This window comes from Myodes glareolus, chromosome 22, assembly GCF_982192425.1.
Source record: "Myodes glareolus chromosome 22, mMyoGla1.1, whole genome shotgun sequence".
Classification (NCBI taxonomy): Eukaryota; Metazoa; Chordata; class Mammalia; order Rodentia; family Cricetidae; genus Myodes; species Myodes glareolus.
This window is the reverse complement of record NC_142047.1, coordinates 50,523,149-50,538,266: the sequence shown is the minus strand read 5'-3', so window position 1 is coordinate 50,538,266 and position 15,118 is coordinate 50,523,149. Positions and strand designations below refer to the sequence as shown.

At 49.4% G+C, this 15,118-nt stretch overlaps 1 long non-coding RNA gene across 1 annotated transcript; it reads left to right on the top strand.

Annotated features, from left to right (window-relative positions):
• The first annotated feature begins 1,941 nt into the window (after positions 1–1,941).
• LOC146890188 (uncharacterized) lies at positions 1,942–14,332 on the top strand. Its single transcript, XR_014999071.2, has 2 exons — positions 1,942–2,064; positions 13,674–14,332. It is a non-coding gene; the product is annotated as an uncharacterized LOC146890188 (long non-coding RNA).
• The last annotated feature ends 786 nt before the right edge of the window (positions 14,333–15,118 follow it).

Genomic DNA, 15,118 nt, shown 5'->3' with positions numbered 1-15,118 from the left:
TCCTATGTGTGTATATGCACAAACGTACAAACACACACACCACAGTCACACACATGCACGCACACAGACACAAACACTCATGTGCATCTCCATATCACAAACACAAAACAATGGTCATTTTTTCCCAAGACACCCCAGCCGTGGAGATTAATGGGCAGTCCCATTAATCTATGAACAACGGAGAATTTGAAACTTGGCCCTACTGCAGGATGCAAGCTCTTTTCTTGTTCTTTTTTTTCTTGTTCTCTTTTCTTTTCTTTTCTTTTCTTTTTTTACATTTTCCCCCAACTCATGGGAATTCAGGGTGAAATCTCCCTGGCCGCTGGGCCACAGGATGCCGACCACATGCTCAGCGTGCCCTCCCTCCCTCCCTCCATCTATTTTCATGGTGGGACCAGTCATTAAATGTTCATCCCTCCTACCCCAGCTTCGAAGCAGATGCCGCTGGAATGTCCTCACTATGTCCCCATTTCCTGTCATCGAGGGAGTTCACTAGGGGCACAGCTGCTGAGTTTAAGGCATGGACCACAGATCTGCAGCAGAAGCTCCGGCTGTCTCAGTCAGAGACTTTGGGGGTTGCCATCAGCCTGCATCCATGGCAGCCGGTCAAGCCAGCCTTCGTAGAACACGGATAGGATACGCAGGCTAATATTGCAAACTCGAACTTAGATTAACCTGGGGCCAGCGCAGGCCACTGGAAAAAGCTAAACCAAGCTGTTTCTCTCCCCACTCCTCACTCATTTTTCCATTATGGAAAAAAACCTGAATTTGGTTTTTGAAAATTTTTGTTGTGTTTCTACAATCAATTGTTTGGTTAGCAACTTTGCCAGCTTCCTGGATACTCATTTCTGGTTCTGCACCAAACAGCTTCGTTTCCTTTTGGAATCAGGAGCAGGCGGGAAAATGGACTCAGAACCGTGAGTGTCCCCAACCCCTCTGTCCCTGAGCTCCTGAGCCCCACTTCGGCTTGGGGTGTCTCTCCGCAGCCTCCTGGGTTTCCAGGGCCACTGCGGTCAGCCTTCTGCTCTCCGCTTTTAGGAAGGAGATTCTAGAATTTCTACACAAACATCACATAGGAAGGGAGGGAGGGAGGGGCTTCTATTTTCATTTTAAGGCTCTAAAAGATGGAGAAAGTGAACAGGGCGGACTGCTTTATCTCAGGGGTTCACGGTGAGTCCCTATTGAATTTACCAAATGAAATGAATTTCAAAATTTTCATTTTCTCATTTTATTCCAGCAGAAAATGAGTTTGCCTTTATAATATCCAGAGCTTTCAAACTCTATTGAGTGAGAAATTAAGTTACAGAAAGTAAATACTCTGGTCTCTGCACACACCCGAAACGAGACAGTCTGTGACTGTAATATGATAGCAAGCCCAGCTTTGGGTTCCGAGATCACTTATTATTTTTTTTATGATGTATAATAAAGAGAAACAAGACCCGGTAAAAATGTTCCTCTTTTAGAATTGGTGAACTGTGATACAAAATAAATTTGATTGCAATTTTAATTTGTAAACTTAAGTTGCCAGTTTTTTAAAAAAATCTTCCAAATGTCTTAAAACACTGAAAGAATTGTAAAGGAAACAAAAATGAATGTTACAGGCCACGGGAAATTCCATCTTTATATAGAAGCACACATGTAAATCAGTCTCTCTGCAGTCTCTCTGGTGACAAGAATATCTTGACTTTAATTAAAAAGAGAAAGCAATATTCGAACCACAAGACAAAGCCAGCCACACTGGAAGCAGACGATGGGGACGGCAGGGTGGTTATTTGCATAGGAAAATCCAGAAACCGACATTAGGCAGATGTGGAACTGGAGTGTGATTATATTTATAACAAAAGTTACATAAATGTAAAAAAGAAAGCTATTTTGCTTAAGTGCCTGAAAAAAAAACTGAAATAATATTTGGGTTACTCCTGTCTCGTGCTTTGTGTTCTGGAAAGCCATGGGCTCCAGGAAGGATTAAAGAACTCGACCAGGGGCTGGAGAGATGGCTCAGCCTCCAAGAGCTCTCGCTGCTCTTTCAGAGGATCTGGGTTTGGTTCCTAGCATCCACATCAGGTAGCTCTCAACTTTCTGTAATGCCAGATGATTCAATACCTCTACCTCCACAGGCGCCCCCTCTCCTGAGAGAGAGAGAGAGAGAGAGAGAGAGAGGGAGGGAGGGAGGGAGGGAGGGAGGGAGATAATGGTTTTTAAAGCACTTTACCCAAATCAGCAAGGTATGTGTATTGTGTGTTTATGGATGTGCACATGTATAGATACATGTATGTGTGCCTATGTGTGTAGGGGGGTGGGTACATGTATACATTGAATATGTGTGTGTGTGTGCATGCACGTGTTTGGTGTGTTTGTATGTATGTACTCCAGGGGCTGTACAGAGGGAAAAATGGAAGGGAAAGTATCTTTTACCCCAGAAATTTACTGCTTAACACAAAACCTCTAAATAGTTGAAAACAGAGATTTTCTTAATTAAAGGAAGAAAGAAGAGTGGTAGGGGGTGACTAGACACCAAAGGCTCACACAGAGAGGCAGGCTGCTGTTTCTCTCTGCTTTTCAAACAGTCTAAGCTCCCCTTCTTCACGATAGTGCCCTAACAGAAAGTGCCCTTCTCGGGACGTCTGGCTGCTGCCCAGCAGATGGCGCTGTGACTTCTAGGGACAAGAGGGAAGAATGCGGGTAGGGACGGGAGGACAGTGAGGTCTGTTGCAAGCCCGCCTCTGCCTCCCTTCTAGTCAGCCCTCCGCTCTACAGAAAGATGAGACACTCCTATGGGGCCTCCGCAAGGTGCCAACTTTCAAAGAGTAGAGTCGCTAAGCCAAATGTCTGTCACCAAATGTCTGATCCCTAGGAGAGGGCCCGCGGGAGATGCTTCCAGTGATGGGGGGCGGGGGTAGAGGCGTGAGAAGCCGAGGGGACACTTTATATTTCATAAGGTGCCTGAGTGGGTACCTACATGAGGACAACACCTTTGCTTTTCTTTCATTGCCATCACGGAGACATAGTATCAGGGGCATTGTGATGAAGGTGAATTGACAAGGGTCAGTTCTGATGGGGACCCAGCCTCTATGGATGGCAGAGGGCGGCTGACCCTTAGCCGCGGGGTCTTCCCATGAACACCTGCTCAGGCACTAAACCTCCCCTGGCTGTTAGCTCTTTCCCGTCGCTGTCTCTTGGTTGGGAAGAGTTTTCACTTTAGTCCTCAAACGAACATTTTTTTTTTTCTACTTTTCTCCGTAAGAATCATGGTCACATTGTTCAGCACGAGTGTTTAAATTAAAGCAATTTAAAGACATTTTCAGACGACCCCGACGGACAGCGTGACTCATTAATTTCTTTTAGGCAACTGTTAGTCGTATCATTTTTTATTTAAAAGGCAGTCTGCACGTCGGCAAAATATCTGGAATTCGACAAAAGCAGCGAAGAGATGTATTTCCTTTTCTAAGAGCGGTGCTATTTCTTCTGGGGGTGAACGTGAGGGAGTTTCCTTTGCCTCCACACTTGAAGTACCAGTTAAAGACAGAACTGTGGGGGAGAAACGTGACTTCACTTGGTCTGGTAGTAATTAATCTTGTATCGTTTTTTTTTTTTTAAATTCTTAATTGAATGACACACTAGCTTTTCTGCTTGTATGTATTTACAAATTGTACGAGTTAGTTACCCCACCGTTCACAGCAAGGGCCTGTGTATTAATAAAATGATTGCGGGGAAAAAAAAACCCAGCTGTTTAAATAAATTCTGTTCTGGTTTAAAGATTCTGCCCTTTGGGAAAAAGCCATTCAGAACTGAGTGGCAGACACCAGCGAACAGTTACCATGTAAATACATCTTCCTGTAACTTAGTACTATTTTTCTTGTGCAAGATACTAACACATTAAAAAATAAACTTTGTGTGTTGGGCTGTGTCTGTATCGGGCAAGCTTCTGTAAGATGATCTGCAGAAAATGTGCACTAACTCCCTTGTGCGTTGGTTTCCTAGCTATTTGATATGTAGAAACCTCTAGAAAATGAAAGGAGGGACTGGCGAGAGCCATTCACGTTTCCACGGTTGCACGGAGGGCTTATTATCAGGATGAACGTGCGCAGAGAAAACCGAGTCACCTGGCACCTTGGCTTAAGGGATAATTTAATTACCCCACCAATTAGTGTTAACCTGTGTTTCTGCCGAGGCGGGTCTTCTCACAGTCTTGTTTATTTCTAGACTCAGGATGGTGACAGCTGTAATGGGCCATTCAACAGCAAACACTTTTTTTTTTTCATGTAGCTGAAAATATTTTAGCTTTCAGGAACCAAGCATGTCAGGACTTTCAAGCTGATGTGTGGGGTTGCTGGTTAGAGAGCTTTTAAATTGAGAACTCCGCAGCCTGCCCGACCATGCCCACAATGCTTCCCTTTGCCTGGCAAGTTGGTGGGTTTTCCCACTGGTGCAGTGATCCCAGCCCCTTTGGAGATTTTTTTTCCCTCCCATGGGAGGGGAGAAATCGGACTTGGTGCCCCCTCTATGTGTGGGAGTTTAAGAACGGCTTGGATAAGAACGGCTTGGGAGGCCCGAGTCCCTGGCAGGCGTTGGCTGCATCTGTCACCAATAGTGTCGACAATTGCATGCTGGTTCAGAGCCTGCGCCTTATGTTTGTAAACTTTTCCGTTTTTGTTTTTTGAGAAAGTCACGATTGATCTCTAGGAATAAAGGTGGGGGGACTCCGTCTGGTCCTCCCGACAGCTGAAGGCAATCAGGACCAATCTGTGGTGGCGTGTTTTAGTTAAAAGGTAAAAAGAAATGCAGACCCCCCAACAGACCAGGAACCTCCCGAGGCATGCAGCCTTCACCCCAGGACCCCCACCCCTGTCACTCAGGGGGAGCTGCTCCTGAAGGATCACAGGAGTTTGATCTTGGCCCCTTGCATACCCTCATGCAGCCTTATTGGAAGGAGACAGAAAACCCAGGATTGGCGTTTAGGGATCAGCTAACATGTCTGAACTGGGTGTGAGGAGGAAGAAGTCATGCTCCTTTGTGCAAATGAGCTCCACAGACCAACCCCACCAGGCTCTCAGAAAGAAGGCTTCTGTGCAAATGTGCACTTTGGGAGGCAAAGCCCTTCCCAGCTAGCTGCTGCATCCTCCAGGGGCAGGCGCAGCCCAGCTCTCGCTCCTGCACTTCTCCATCTGGGGATATAGCTTCGCCAGCAGGGGCAGTGGTCAGACAGCACGGAGGGAAGCTTCTGGGATCACCCAGCTCCGAGGTGCAGAGACTTGGGTGGCCCCAAGCTGCTGTTCAGTGATACTGCTCTCCCTCCATCCCCTTGGCCACTCAGTGTCCTGGACCTTAATTTGGTGGTTGTACAATGTTGGTTGTGTAGCTGACTTTGCCCTAACTGGAGCCCATGCCTATGGTGCATAAATGTCCTGGCTTTCTGGAACTTTCCAGATAAGTTTTCTAGCCACTCGGGATGCTCCACCACACGAAAGGCAGACTGGTGGTGTTTTCAAACTCACTTGCTGGTGTCTGTCTTCCAACAGATTAAGAAGGTGGAGAATGTCAAAAGCCTCTCTGGACATTTGAAGAAAATACTCCCTGAGTTCATGCTGTTGAGTTAGGGACCACACTTTTTAAGACTTTTAAAGCCCCCTCCCTTTTTTTAAAGACAGGGTCTCCTGTAGCCCAGGTTGACCTTGAGCTCTCTATGTGGCTGAGGATAACCTTGAAATTCCCAACCTCCTGCTTTTATCTCCTAAGGGTGGGGATGGAACCCAGGGATTCCTACGCTAGGCAAGCAGGTACCAGCGGAGCTAGACACGCCCCCTCCAGCCCACATATTCTTAACAGGACGCATAGTGGTTTTGCTAAGTAGACCTTTGTCTACTTAGACTAGATGAGTCGATGAATTTGGGGACAACACAGGCTGTGTGGGGAGCAAAGGGGCCAGAGAGAGCAGCATTGGGGTCACGGAGGGTCTGCCTCTTGTTTGGGGGGCCCTTTCAGTGAGTTTCTTACCTTTTCAGCCCTTTGGCTGTTTTCTTCTGAATAAACCGGAGTTTCCACCTTGCTTTCCAGGTGTGGGGACTTGCACTTGGGAGGGAAAGGCCTGGTTGGCAGTAAAGGTCTGTTATGGCTGTCCCTCTCTGTCCCCCAGCTCAGGAATAAGCGAGAGCTGGTCCTGCTTTTCTCTAGTCTGCAGGAGGAGGGAGAGCGAGGCAAACAGTGAACACGAAACAAATGTCACAGGGGCTTCCAGCTCTAACGTGCTAATCACTGAGGATTTGTGTTCTTGCACCTGAGTGGCCGCAACCACCTCAGGTTAGGCGTGTGGATCTTAGACCCCACCCGAGATGCAGAGCATTTTTACGGGAGCTGAGGGCTTCTGGGTACATCCCCTCACTTGAGACAAAGGCCAACAGGAAACTACTTCTATGGAAAACTAAGTCTAGGGTCTCTAGCGAGAAAACTGCCACACAACCTGAATCCTTGTGTCTCTGAGAAACCATCTCTGTTCTTTCTTCAGCTAGACCCTCTGGGACACCAGTGGCTGAGTTGGGGACAGGTGCAAGCATCAGCTGTCCTCTGGGAGCTCTGTCTGGTGTCGGGAACTGGGGAGACAATGCAGGGACATCCAGAGTAAGAGAAAAGAAAAAGCGCTTTCCTCTTCCTCTGCTCAGGTAGTCGGGTAGCCTGGGCTCGCCGCTCGCTCCATCTTTACATTCCTGGGTCCAGGAAGAGGGCCAGGGCTTGGGAGCTGATGTGGGGAACAAGGCATAGAAGATAGGTTGTGGGTCCTAATCGGGGCAGTGTGACCAGGGTGAGAGCCGGTAGGTAGGAGAGACACCCAAGTACCTCTCTCCATGAAGTCATGTGACTGGTCTGATTATTGCCGCTGTATAAATCAGAGAGAAAGGAGGCTGGAGGTGGGGTGGGGGAACATGCGGGAGTGCCTGAGCTGGCTGAGCCCTTCGTAGTGGCTTTCCAGAACTCCTCTTCTCGGGGATCCCGGCCTCTAATGCAGAGGGTAATGGCTCTGCTTTTGGGGTCCTGTGCTGAGCCTTGAGATAACTGGTAGACATGTTTTATAAATAAAAATAAAACCGAATGTCGGAAGGCTCCCTGTCAATCATCTCCAATCGGCAAGAGGAAGGAGGCCTGAGAACTGGGCAGAAACTGCTGGAGAACACAGAGACAGCTGGCTAACTGGCTTTGCGTTTGCACTTCCAGAGACGTTTGCCCAGGGCAGACTGTTTCCTTAGGCCAGAGATGGAGACCCAGGGAGGAATGCACTGGCCTGCGAGGAAGAGGCCGAGAGAACTGCGCTGTCCCAGATGGAGCTGGAAGACGGTAGCCCAGGTGGGGAATCCCACTGCCCAGCTTGGGTCTCTGAGCCTCTGGCCTCATGGTGACGGAATGACTACCACACCATGAGTCTTCTTCTAGCCCCAAACAGACAAAACCTACCCTTGTTGCGTTCCCGACATCAAACCTGCCCCACAGGCTCCTGCATTTGAATACTCTGTCCCCTGCCAGGTGGTACAGCTTTGGGAACTTGCAAAACCTTTAGGGCAAAAGGCATGCCCAGCAGAGGTGGGTCTCTGGGTGCGGATGAGGGCTGCAGCCCCACCCTGCTTCCATCCTGAGGGCTTTGTTTCCTGTCCGCCATGTTGGATGTTCCCACAACCATTGGCCAAGCCTCTCCAGCTGTCCTTCAGCCTCCCCTGCCCTGTTGGACTGTTCCCTCTGATCCATGGACCTGAATCTCTATTGGGTATCTGATCACAACAATGTAAAAGTCTGACAGACCAGGAGGCACAGGGAGTGAGGTGTGGGTGACTAGCAGGGGCCTGGAGCTTGTGCGACAGAGGACCTCAGGGTCATTCGGTCCTCTCTCTGATTAGAAGATGAGGAGACATCAGGACCTCAGGCTTTCGGACAAGATGTTTGGCACTTTGAATATTTCAGTCTTCACTTCATCAGGGGGATGTTTATAGCTTAGAAAAACCTAGGAGTCATCACCGTGATCTGCCGCTCCCCAGCAAACACGTGGCTTCTCCTGAGTCATTCTACAGATGGGGAAATTGAGGCACAGAGTGACTGGTGGGTCTGCTGAGAGTCTTGTCTGTGCTAGGCCCCCAGGTGGGGGCTGCGGAGCCTGGGCACAGGCCACTCCCAGTTGAGGTGGGAACAGCGCTGTGGGAAACTGAGAACGTCTCTCCAGCAAGGGTGCACATGAGACTTGTGGTCAGCAGGGGGTGGGCACCCGGGGCTCTCCAGTCCTACCTCCCCCTCCATATCTATAGAATAGTGTATTAATATGTTTTTACAAGTACATTTTTTAAATTGGAACATAGTAGTCACCCATATTTGTGGGGTGGAGTATGACATTCCAGGAATCCTCCTGCCTCCACCTTCTGTCTCCCCGCAGGAGTGCTAGGATTACCGCCGGGCTGTGCATCCGGCTTGTATGTGGGTCCTGAGGGTTGGAATTCAGGCCCTCCTGCTTGCATGTGAGCATTTTTTACTCTTGAGCCCTCTCTCTTGGCCCTGCTGTTGTCCTTTTTGATAAAAGCCACTCTAACTGGAGGTGGTGTCTCAGCGTGGCACCAATGGCCGGAGAAACCGAGCATGTCTTCATAGGCAGGATGGGCACTCAGGTTGTGCGCTGAGATCCTCAGGCTGTGCAGCTCAGACCTTTATTGCTGAGCTGTCTCTTCAGCCACACGTAGTATTTTTGATGTGTGTTGGGCTCAGTTTGCTGGTTTTTGCTGAGCATTCTTACATTTTTGTTCACTGGCTAGGCTCACCAGTTCGTCCCTTCCTCCATTGCAGAATAAGCTTGAATGCATTCCCACCCCTCAATATGAAAGGAAGTTACCTTAGCTCTTGAGAGGTTTGGGGGCATTCAGCCCGAAGCCATCCCTGCCTGGTCCTTTCTTTTTGATGACCGATGTAGTCTTATCACTCGTGACTGGTTTGTGTGAGTTTTACACTCTCACAGTTCATTTTAGCAGGTTCTATGCATCCAGAGTGTGTCCATTCCTTCTAGGTTTTCCAGTTTACTGTCACACTGGGTATTGGTGACAGTCCCCGAGGAGCCTTTGTGTTTCTGCGCTGCTGGTTCTAACTTCCCGTTTTCATCTCTAATTTTACTTCTGTTGACCTATGTTGCTTTTTCTTAATTAGTTCAGCTAAGAATTTGTGTTTTGTTTAAAGATAAAACAAAACACAACAAAAACCTAACCCATTGACTCCTTATTTATTGATCTTTCATATATTTTTATCTCAATTTTATGTCTTTGTTGTTTCTTTCCTTCTGTTAACCTGAGTTTGTTTTATTTTTGCTTTTCCTGTTTCCCGAGTTCCGTAATTGGACTATTTGGCATCTCTAACTTGTCAAATGTCTGGGCTCTGCTCTGACTCCCTTCCCCAGCCACGTTTGCTGTCCCCTCCCAGGTAGGCTATGCTGTGTTCACTGACTTTAAGAAAATTCAAAATTTCCCTTTTGATTTCTTCATCAACTCCTGCTGGTTTGGCATACTTATATTCCATGTATTTTATAGTTTCCCAGGTTTTATTCCTTGGTGATCAGAGATTATATTCTGTTGTATTCTACAGCTTTGGGATGGCATGCCTGTCGATGCCTCTTGTGTCTGCTTGCTCTGTGGTACAGTTTGTTTAATTGAGAGTCTTTTCTATTTTTTGGGGGAGGGGGTGTTGGTCATTGATAAAAGTGGTGGTCGGGACGCATTGAAGTTCCCATCCATGTCTGTACTAGATAGAGCCCAACTCTCCGAGATCTGCTAATGCTTGCTTTACGCAATTACTATTCCAGTGTGGAAAGTCTAGTCGTGTGCCTGGGTCCTGGTTGCGCTCAAGGCCACGGTGTTACCTGGTGCCGGTGACAAGGCCATGGTGTTACCTGGTGCCGGTGACTAGGTGGGGCAGGGGCAGTCCAGGTGCTTATGTGGGGCCCTGAAGGTTCTGCTTTAAAATCTCTATGGTAATAGAGAGACTGTTCCCCTTCTCCCTGGAGGCTCCCATTTTAATGCCAGTCCACCCTAACACACAGCCTATGTTTGTACAGGGCAGGGCTCACTGGGAGGGAATCATGGGGGCGGGGGGGGGGTAGTGTATCAACAGACACCCAAACAAGCTCCTAGCGGATTATTTGGTGTTACTCCCTAACCCCCCCCCCCTCTCTCTCTCTCTCTCTCTCACACACACACACACACACACACACACACACACACACACACGCTATGCACACATACACCAAAACACTGGCTTGGTCTTAAGGCATCCCACTTCCCTGGGGTTAAAGAATCAAATCATTGACAGTGGCACCCTCAAAGCTCCTGAGAATCCTCCAGACAGCTCTAAATGGCAGGGCACTTCTGGTAGACCACACAGGCTCAAGTCAAATCTGGGAGATAAAACCAGTTCATTCAGATGTAGACTTTTAGACGTTCATCTGCTACTCATCACTGTCCCAACATCCTGTAGGGACATCTATAGGATGTAGATGTAGAAGGAGAGGCTCTGCCGAGAAAGGCTCATAGGAGGGAAGGCACAGAACAGGGACAGAGGCAGAGGAAGCTCTTGCCTCCATCCGCTCCACATTAGCACTGGGGGACTCCAAACAGGGACCATTGGCTTCACATTAGAATTCCCTCACCGTGGAGTATGGGTCACTGGGACTGGAAAGGACGTGGAAGGGTCCCCTCATGGGGTGCACACTCTTGGAAATTCAGCTTTTCCTCTGTTGGTCATTATTATTTTTGAAAGTTCACAAACAGCTCAAACATTGCTATTTGTTTCAGTTGCGGAGATGGTACAGCCCTGCGGGATGTGGAGGAGCTCCAGCTTCACGCAGGCAGGCTTAGTGCTCCTTGATCCTGAGCGAGGTCTCCCCTGGCTGGAAAGCCCTCCCTCCCTGAGCACAGAGTCCAGGTAGAGGAGCTCGGGAGGGGACCCAGGTGAACGCACTGGAAGCTGGGCAGGAATGTGAGGTCCAGACCCCCAGCTGTCATCTGTGAGTCCTGAAACAGGGATCTGTGTGAATCTTGGACAGTCCATCTTCTGCAGCACCATTTTTTGTTCAGGTAGGGAAACAGGCATAATCACTTGCCCAGAGCCCCACAACCCACAGATGTAGGGCGGGTCTGATGGTAGTAGCATCAGGGTTGAGCTCAGTAGCCAGGCTAGTAGTCAGTTGTATGGTCACAGACCCCCCTCCCAATCTCCCCAAGAAGTCCTTTCCCAAAGTGGGTGAAGGGTGAAGGGGGAGGGCAGCACTTCCCCGTGTGTTTGTTTTGGGCACCTTCCCCACAATCCACCAAGCCAGGGTCAGTGCTCTGCTCCCCAGGGGCGGCCAAGTGGTGAGAACCTGGGGTTCTCTCTTATCTCTGCCCAGCAGGACATGTCCTGTACTCTGTCTCTGGTGAGGTTTCCAAGCCAGCAGTGATGAGCTTGCAGATTCTGGCTGTGATGGCCCCAGCCAGTGGGGGTTGGGGGTGTTTCCCAGGCCCCTCAGCACCATGGCCCAGCTCCAGCTACCGCTCCTCTGCCCCCTGGCCCCAGCCCTCTGCCCGTGCAGGGTCGGTGTGTGTGTGTGTGTGTGTGTGTGTGTGTGTGTGTGTGTGTGTGTTCCGGTTTCCTCTCATTCTTTGTGTTGGGAGGAGGGTGTTCCCAGCCAGGAGGGTGGTGGGGTGCAGTGCACTTAATGGCCTGCAGGGGCGCTGTGCAGGAGGACCACTCTTGTCCACCCTCAGTACCAACTTCAGCAGAGGCTCCTATCAGGCTGGAGTGGGGTGGGGAAGTGGATGGCTGCAACTTTGCTTCCAGAACTGCTTGTTTAAAACACGGAGATTCCGGTCCCTGGCTTCAAAGTCACACATTAGAGCGTGGAGGAACCATTCAGGGTCCATCATTTGCATCAAAGTGCTCTGATCCTGTGGCTACGGGAACTTGGGCCCGATTCTGAAAATCAGGCCATCTTCAGCTTCACAACAATGTCCTTTGCTGCTCCATAGCTCTCTTAAAAAGTGTGTGTGTGTGTGTGTGTGTGTCTGTCTGTCTGTCTGTCTGTCTGTCTGTCTGTCTGTGTTCACACTGTGGAAGTCAGATAACAATTAGTAAGAGCCAGTTCTCTCTCTCTCTCTCTCTCTCTCTCTCTCTCTCTCTCTCTCTCTCTCTCTCTCCACTGTGTAAGTTCTATGGACCAAACTCAGGTTGCCCGACTCAGAGGCAAGAGCTTTTTACCTTCTGCGCTGTCTTACCAGCTCTGCCCCACCTCTAGGGGCTTCACTCAACTTTCATCTTTTTCTATTGGCAAGACTGACGTCATCTCCTTGAAGCAGGGGTTGGAAGGAATTCCAGAGTACACATTCAGGCCTACATTGCGTGTAGGAGAGGCTAAATTCTTATCTGCTGTAGTGTAAGTCAAGACCACACTCTGAGCACCCTAAAACTCAGGAGGGCTGCCCTGAGGCAATGGGGTTACAGTCGACAGCAGGGTCTTCATTGAGCATTGGCAGCACTGTTTCCATGGTAACATGGCCAATATTGACAACATCAGAGAGTAGTCTGCGTTGTTGCCTGGCGTCGGGAACTCTGAGACGGAAACGGGTAATCCTTGATTCTGTGGGCAGAGAGCATTGGAGCCAGAGGGCCAAGTCTTCTCAGGGGGCTGCAGGCCGGTGAGGGAGGCTGGGCCACTGCACACACAGTTCTCAAGAGGAGATTTTACAACAGTCAAGACCCATTAGAGGGACACATGGCTCCTCTGGAGGTGTCCCCTGAGTTGGCATCAGGCTGTGGAGAAAGGTGTCCAAAAGATCCCTCAAACGTAGGCCACTCCCAGTTGTCTCTCAGGACTCCTGGCTCCACTCTCAGCTCCGAGTCCAGGGTGCCTTCCTCAGTTTCCCCCTATGTGGAAGGAGGTGTTGCAGCTTCCATCTCATCCCTTCCCAGGGGGAGACTGAGTTGAGGTGAGTCAGTCAGTAGAGCCAGCCTTCCTGCTTAGTGGAGCAGAGTGACTCGGTGCTTCAACCTTGGAGCCTTTGGGTGTGGAGTCAGGTGTCTGGGGTTGTGAGGGGGTGTGTAGTTGGTGCTGGGAGTACCATTCCCTTTTACAGCCCAGAGACAGGAGAAGGTGTGGAGGGAGCCCAGTAGGCATCGGCCTCCCTGCAGAGAGGGTTGAGGCCTGGCCAGAAATACTCTGTGGGGTCTGACCCACCGGAGCTCTGCAATCAGCGTTCTGCAGGAGAGACATGCGTGATGCACCATCTCTGCAAATCTGTTTCTGAAAGTCATCCTGAGGTGGAAGTGGGGGGCTCTTATTAATTCCAAGGTCTTTTGTGGACTTTGCACTTAGCCATAGAGAACCCCCAAGCTCCCCTTCACTCTGGGAGTACTGTTGGCTAATGCCAGAAGCCATAGTCTCACTGCTAGCTCTTTGCTTATTGGCTATGTTTTCCCAAAGCAGGGCCACAGTAAAACATGAAACGTGGCAGCCTGGCCCAATGGCTTCACACTATCTTCCTGAAACAATTGGGCTCTTGTTTCTGGGACACACACACACACACACACACACACATATACACACACACATACACATACATACACACACACAAACACACACAAATGCACACATACGAATCTGTTTTTTTTTTTTTTTTGTCCTTCCACAGGGCATTGCCTTGCATCTTGTGTTATTTTGAAATCTATTGCTCCCCACACCACTGTTTTGTAAAAACTGCCACACTCAACGCAGCCTGTTTGAGCTGGGTCACCCACGGTCCCCTTGTGACCTTAACATCACAACACAAGGTATGATCACCTCTCCCCAATTTATCAGTCATTTGGCTTACTAAGATTTGTAACACAATCACGACTGTCATGAAAACCAGAGTCCCTGTGAGGATGGAGAACTGACCCCGAGAAGAGTCTCCGAGACCGAAGGATCTGAACGCGCACATTCCCCGGTGGAGTCTCCAGAAGGCCTTGGCCTCTGCGTCTGCACATAGGGGATGCTTCCCTCTGCGGCTGCACAAGTGGAACGCCCCAGAGATGAGATTCCCTATAGACACTTCACACCGTGGCCAGATATCCCATCTTCCCTTACCCGTGGCTCCCTTCACCCTGGAGCGGAAGCCTCTGGTCTATGTCTTCATACCTGCCCCTCTCCGTTGGCATGTTGGAGCACAAAGACCAGCATGTGGAGCTTTTCTGGAAAAAGTCCACGTCTCCAGGTCCTCACACGAACCATAAACTTTGTTTAATAATATGACACGCAGCCTACCTTTGCATCAACACATTTTAAGTCAAATTATATTTTATCCAGATGGGATCTTGGCTGTGTACATTTGTTTTGACGCCTGACCTGACTTCAAGTCTCATCTCCCATGCTCTCCAGCTGTGTGGTCTTGGGCAAGTTGCTTAACCTCTCTGTAATATGTTTTTCCAATCTACAGATTGGGTTAGAGATGGCACTTATTGTATTAAGTGAGCGTGGACATCCTGGAAGTGGTAATTCCGTAACTATGAGAAGAGTCTGCCCTGTCCCTGGATAGAATAATTTCATTTTTCAAGCAGGACAACGAGATGGGACTACTGGCTGCCTTGGCTATCTAGGAAGACTTTACCATGGAGTTGGTAGCTCAGAACACAGAGGGGCGGGTCAGGCAACACACTGGCTATTGTGTTGACAGGGTGTCTAAGAGAAACGCTTTTAACCAGGTGGCACTGCTGGGCCCTGTGCCTGTCACCAAGCTGCGGGGCTTGCAAAGCTCCGGCCTCTAAACTTCTCAGGCCTTAAAACTCCGTCCCTGCGAGTTTCCAGGTGTCCTCCAGAGGCCACGCAGGAGGCCTCCGTGGTGGGTGCATGCCAATTGTCAGGGCGTGGGGTTACTCTCTGGGCAACTCTGGAGGCGGCTGCAGAGTTCAAGGCTGATCGCCCGGCTCTCATTATCAGATCTAATTGTGTGCTCGGATTTCAACCAATAGGGTGTGCAGGTGGGGGCCAGCGGCAGGGGTCAACGCCTAAAAGCTTATTAAATCTCTGATGTGAATGGTGAGGCCGTCTGGAGGCCATTTGACAACTCAAGTGGTAATTACACCATTTGGCACAGGAATT